We start from the raw sequence: 6,596 nt of genomic DNA, 5'->3' as shown, positions 1-6,596 counted from the left end.
AAGAACAAAAATGATAAATTAGTATTATTATTATAATGAGCCATGATTCCTGAATATTTCAGTCTCTGTTAAAGCAGTTAAATCAATATCTGAACAGTGTTTCTTCTCATGCTCAACCCCTTCTATGTTCTCCAACTTTTCTTCATAAAGCCACAACTTCTCACCATTACCCAGACATGTTTTTCCACAAATCTCATTTTTCACACCTCCTATTTTAGCTTCCTAGAATGCCTTTCACCAGGCAGCAAACTGCATCTTAAAATGTCACTCAAATGTCACTTTGTATCGCAAAGCCCCCCTTGACCTCTCTGCTCAGGCTTCCTCAGCTCTGAGTACATAAATGATTTCAATACATGTGAGAAGTGTTTTCTCCACCTCTCTTCCCTCAGTTCCCTAACTGTGAGCCCCTCAGGACAAAGGGCTTTGAATTACTCACCTTTCCATCAACCCAGCCCTCAGCACCTTGCTGGGAAACAGTAAGTGCTGGATGAATAATGGAACAAGGGGGAGGAGGAAGCAGCAGTGGGCGCAGATCTAGTCTGTCAACCCCTGGCTGCCCAGCCTTCAGCCTGAAGGAGGTGGAGCCACCTAGTGTCCAGGCCTGGTCAAGCCTCCTGGGTATTACCCCAGGTCTTTTTCCAGCATGGAGGAAAGTCCCATCAGGAAATGATGTCTCCTCAATCACTCAGCAAATGCTGATCCAATGCCACCATTCTTGTGGCATCACTGAGGGAGCAGAACGTATGGGGCTCTTTACTTCCTCAGAACTACAGTCCTTCCTCAGTTTTCTCCAAGGCAAAGGTTTAGAGTGGGCCTCCCACACACCATAGATAAGGGTTTCACTTAGCTGCCTGGGAGTTGGGAGAGGGTGCTGGAGCCTGCTCAGCACCTGGCAGGTCTGGGCTGTAGCAGCGGCTATGTCCTCACCTGGCCTAGGCTACAACTTCACCCCCAGAGAGGGCATAGGAGGAGGTTTCCCCGTCTAGGGATTCATGCCAATGCTCAAGTGACACGCCAACTTCACAAAACCTGCCAGGTGCCTGAGACAATGCTTACATTTCACAATGGAGACAACAGCTCTAAATTAGTGACCAACATTTAAAGCTCAGAAAATCTTATGTAGAAATACAGATACGGGGCCCTGGCCTCTCAAAGAGGTCTGCATATCTAGGATCGGGGGGGCCTTCCTCCTCTGCAGAGCTGTGAGATGATTTGAGTGGTGGCCACCCCACCCCCCACCCTCAAGCAGAGTAGGGTAACTCCAAAGGCGTTTCTGGGCCTCTTCCCTGTACACTAGAGCTGGAGGGCTCTGGGCCCAAGAGAGCTGAGACATGTCCAGCTGCAAGGGGGCAGAGTACGCAGAAGAGCCGTCTAGAAGGAAAGCAGTCCTAAATACTCACCCAGCCTGTAGGAGATCTGAAAAACAGCAAGGGGAGAGGAAAGAATACAAGAAGGGAGAGACAAAGAAGAAAAGCAGAGAGCAGCAGAGGGCACAGAGGAAAGGGGGAAAGAGGACTGCCAGCGAAGAGACAGAAACCAGCACCTCGGCTGCCACCTGCTGGAAGGCAGCAAGAGGCGCCAGGTGCCAGCCAGGAGCAGTCTCAACAGTGTGGGGAAAGGGACTGCAGCCTGGGTTTGCCCTCTGAGACTCAGTTTCTCCATCTGTAGAACAAAGGTCTGAGGCCGCAGAAAAGCTCTCTTCTCCCCTAACCTTCTCTGAGCAGCTAGAACAGGGGTTGCAAATTCCCAGGGCTGTGTCCAACGGCAGCCCCCACTCACAGCACTTCCCTGCCCCACGGAGGTGGGTGGTGGTCCCCTGGTCCTCAATATGCTGACTCCTTCGGGGTGACCAGGGACCTGTATTTTCATGTGAGAGTCCATGATTTCTGAATGCTAGACACTAGCTGAGAGCCAAATTAAATGTGCATGCCTCCAGTTTGCACGCTGGGATCTCCCATCCTGGTGCCTCATTCTGGATCTTGGGAGAAAGAGCCTTCTGGACTATATTAAAGGTGACAATCAAAGAACAAGAAATCAAATATGCTCACTACAGAGGCCCATCTTTTTCTACTTTTTTCCTCCCTGTCTCTGTCCATCCCACTCTATATCTTTCCCCACCAAGTTTCCACTTGGTCGTAAGGGCAGTAAGGAGTATGACCCTGAGTCTGTGCTTGAGGAAATTTTGGCAGGAGGCAGTAACCTACGCTTGTGACCCATTACCTCTGGCAGTAACTGCAAAGCCTCAGCAATGTTTTAAAGACTCCACAAGACAAGACTCCTCACCTACTCAGCCACTTGTGAACCACTCTGTACAGACTTGGAAACGATTCCATTTTCTTAAAATTATAAGGATTAAAGGGCACAGACTCAAAAGATTCATACATAGGCCACACTAGTGCCAGACATGTAAGTGATGCTGTGTAATTGGTGTCTGAGGGATCTTCTAGAAAATTCCTCTCCTTCATGAGATCGTGCAGTTTAGGGCCTTACCCAAGCATCTTCAGAGAATTTTTTTGTTTTTTTAAAGAAGCAGCATCTGGAGTAAAGTGGTGTGAACATAGCTCACTGCAATCTCAAATTCCTAGGCTCAAATGATTCTCCCATCCCACACCTGGCTAACTTTATTTTTTTAGAAAGAGGGTCTTACCATGTTGCCCAGGCTGGTTTCAAACTCTTGACCTCAAGCAATCCTCCCATCCTAGCCTCTCACAAGTGCTAGGATTATAGACATGAGCCATCGTGCCTCACCAAGGAAACTCAGTAATTATTTTCCAAACCACAAAAGTAGTGATTCTACAAGTTACAAAGCAACCATCAGAGCTAAATACGACTGACCAAACTACTTCATTTAGTGGAACAGGACGCTGTGCTCAGAGAGGCTGAGGAAGCAGTCAAATGTCACAGAGCAAACCAGCAACAGACCCGAGACTGGTGCTCCACCTGCTGCAGGTCCCACCATGCAAGGGGCCTCAGAAGCAGCAGCAACACCTCCAGATGCTGATTTCATGTCCACTGTTTGCCCAGCACCCAGAACCCTGCATGGTAACCAGTAGTACATAATAAATATTTGCTGAACAATGCAAAGCATTTGTATCCACTGCTACATTTTCGTGTACTCTCACAAACCAGAGGGCAATGCACGATAAGGACCAGGAATACATTTTATAAATGAGGAAACCAATATCTAAAAGCTAGAAGGGGAAACTGGAGCCCAGTGAGGTTCAGACACATGGCAAGGTCTCAAGGCTAAGCAGTGGCAGGACCGGGAGCAGGACCTCCGACACCCCCCCACCTCCCACCCTCCCTGCAGTACCGCCTCCTGGCTCACACTGTACCCTAAAGGGACAGGTCCGAGTCTTCCCCTTACCTCCTGCCTCTCCCCACTGAGGAACAGTTCACTTGCTGCACCTGCTGCGAACAGCAAAGAGCATCTCCAGAAGAGAAAGAAGAACAAGCGGAGAAACCTGCCTGGAACCAGAAAGAGAAGGCCAACAAGGCCATGCCTCAGAGACCAAAAGAAACACCGACACTAGGGAGTTCTCTGGAATGGCTGCAGTCTTAATTACCACCAGAAGCAACTATTTCTAAGTGAAAGGATAAACAATTACACTTCTTCAATTCCACATAGACTCGTCACATACTGAGCTATGACCTAATCTTACTCTCCCTCTACCCACCCCCCACACACACACACAGAGCTCCAATGAACATACCCAAAAGGAGCGGCTGAGCGGGCACAGCCAGTTTGCCCAGCTTAGAGGTATTTAGAAACAGGGTCTTCTTCAGTGTGAGGCTAAAGGGCGATCTTGCACAACTGAACATGACACAGTCCAGTCAGCATGCTGGTCTGTTGTGCAACAAGAGAAAGCAAGAAGGGGCAGGGCAAAGGGAAGCCAGAAGAAGCCTGCTATGGAGGCCCCAAAGTGTCAAAATCAAGTTCAGTGTTTTTCAGAAACGGCAACTGCAATGGGCTCGGAATAGAAATCTACAAAAGTAGGCGATAATTTTTATGGGTTAGACTGAATTTAACACTAGGACAGAAAGCCAGGATTGTACTGAAATTTATTGTATTTAAAGGGGAAAATGAATGTGTTTAAGTCCAGCCCAGAGTTAAACCTCTATGAAAATACTCAAAAAATGAACTGTTATTGTCCATGTGAAGTAGCTTTACTAAAAAAAAAAAATAGAAGAAATACAGGCCAGGCCTGGTGGCTCACGCCTGTAATCCTAGCACGCTGGGAGGCTGAGGCAGGAGGATTGCCTGAGCTCAGGAGTTCCAGACCAGCCTGAGCAAGAGTGAGACCCCGTTACTACAAAAAATAGAAAAACTGAAGCAAGAGGATCTCTTGAGCCCAAGAAATTGCTTGGGCTTGCTGTGAGCTATGATGCTATAGCACTCAGGCCGCTAGAGTTGAGACTCTGTCTAAGGAAAAAAGGAAAGAAAGAAAGAAGAAATACTTTGGATTTGCAATTTTCTCAGTAACTTCTCTTAAAAGTATATCTTAAAATTATTAAATACTGGGGGAAGATTATTTTACATGGAACTATCCAGTGTTGTATGACTGCAATTAAAGAGCTCACAGCTGAACCAGTGTTTAGACAGATGGAGCTGGTAAAAATTGGAACAACACTCGTAGTAAACAGTTTGACAGCATGTTTGGAGAACTGAAAATTTGTCCAGGATCCCTAAACCACTAATCACACCTGGGATTAAATCTAAGAAAGGCATCCAAAAACTGGAAAGTGCAAAATAAATAAGCATGTTTATGATACACCTGACAAAGTTAAAATATGCATAACCAGGTTTCCCCAAAAAATTAAACATCAAATTACTATAGGATGCAGCAATTTCACTTCTGGGCATATATCCAAAGAAATGACAGATGTTTGTACCCATGTTCATTATTCTCAATAGCCAAAGGGTGGGAAGAAAACCCCTAATGTTCATTAACAGATGAACAGACAAACACAATGTGATATGTACATACAATGGAATGCTAATTCAGTTTTTTAAAGGAAGAAAATTCTGACACAGGCTACCACCTGGGTGAACCTTATAGACACTATGCTAAGTGAAATAAGCCAGTCACAAAAGGACCAATAATGTGTGAGGCTACTTTTACGGGGTCCCTAGAGTAGCCAGATCCATAAAGACATAAGGAAGAATGGCAGTGGCCAGAGACTAGAGGACGGAGAGAGGGAAAGTAATTGGGAAATGGGCAGAGAATTTCTATTTGGGAAGATGAACACATTCTAGAGATGGATGGTGGTGACGGTTGTACAACAACATGAATGCAGTTAATGCCACTGAGATGTACACTTAAAATGGTAAGTTTTCTGTTGTGTATATTTTGCCACAATTAAAAAAAACAATGTGTACAATCCACACGGCCCAACATCATCCCTCCTTCCAGGTCTCACTCCTAGAGAAGATTCTCACATAAAAAAACCGAGGAGATACTTTCAGGGTGGCTCTAACAGCACTGTTTATAATGGCCGCAATGAGAAAATAAGGTAACTCTCCTTCAGCACAGGAACAAATAAACTGCAATACCATATGGACATTAAAATGAATACATTAGCTGTGAATATTTCAACAGCAAAGAATCCAAAAGCATAAGGTTAGGTGCAGAAAAAGCTGTGAATGATGCACTGCAGTATTAAATGATATATAAAAACTTTAAAATATACAAAATAATATAATCTGTGCATAGGTACATTGGAGTAAAAGTTTAAGAAAATTTCAAAGAAATCAAATGCGCCCATCATGAAAGTGGCTAACAGCAGGAGAGAAAAAGGGGGTGGGGTTGGGCAAGAATGCCCCCTTGTCTTGATTTACCCAGGACAGTCCCAGATTATGCCTGCTATTCTCTTGTAATTTTTAATATCACACCGCTTTGTTTGCAAAAATGTCCCTGCTGGCAAACAGTCTGTAGAATTAGCCTATGATCTCGCAATTCTGGTGCTGGGTGTATTATTCCAAAAAGCATTAAGAACAAGTGTCTAAACAAAAGCTTGCGCCCAAGTATTCATAGAAGCATTATTTACAATAGCCAGAAGGTAGAAATGACCCAAATGTCTGTCAGTTTGATGAATGGATAAACAAAATGTGGTGTACTCAATACAATGGAATAACATTTAGCTATAAAAAGAAATGAAGTACTGATAAATGCTATGGCACAGATAAACCTTGAAAACATTATACTAAGGGACAGAAGCTCAGAGACCACATGTTATATGATTCCACTTTTATGAAATGTCCAGAATATATAAATCCACAGAAATCCATAGAGACTGCAAGTAGATTGGTGGTTGCCGGGAGAACTGAGGGGTCCTGTTAATGGGTAGAGAGGTTTCCTTATGGGGTGATGAAAATGTTTGGCAGCTAGGTAATAGTTACGGTTACACAACAACTTTTTTTTTTTTTTTTTTTTTTTGAAGCTCAAGTCTCACTCTGTTGCCCTGGCTAGAGTACAGTGGTGCCATTATACCAATAGCTCAAACTCCTGGACTCAAGCAATCCTCCTGCCTCAGCCTGTAGAGTGGCTGGGACTACAGATACACACCACAATCCCTGGACAATTTTTCTCTTTTAC

General features: G+C 44.7%; 1 protein-coding gene across 6 annotated transcripts in view; it reads right to left on the bottom strand.

The window, feature by feature from the left end:
* Positions 1-6,596, bottom strand: part of TRAK1 (trafficking kinesin protein 1) — a 194,890-nt gene that overhangs the window by 98,794 nt on the left and 89,500 nt on the right. Inside the window, exon 1 of one of the 6 annotated variants that reach the window (XM_023515950.1) lies at positions 3,714-3,752. The exons of 4 other annotated variants lie outside the window; for them this stretch is intronic. The gene's annotated coding sequence lies outside the window, so the exon portion shown is untranslated. Of the gene's footprint in view, positions 1-3,367; positions 3,628-3,713; positions 3,753-6,596 lie in introns of those variants that run through there. One more of the 6 variants, XM_023515948.1, reaches the window with a different exon arrangement.

This window comes from Otolemur garnettii, unplaced genomic scaffold (assembly GCF_000181295.1).
Source record: "Otolemur garnettii isolate 467f Iridium unplaced genomic scaffold, OtoGar3 scaffold00082, whole genome shotgun sequence".
NCBI lineage: Eukaryota > Metazoa > Chordata > Mammalia > Primates > Galagidae > Otolemur > Otolemur garnettii.
The sequence above is the reverse complement of the archived record's forward strand: the minus strand, read 5'-3'. Positions and strand labels throughout refer to the sequence as shown.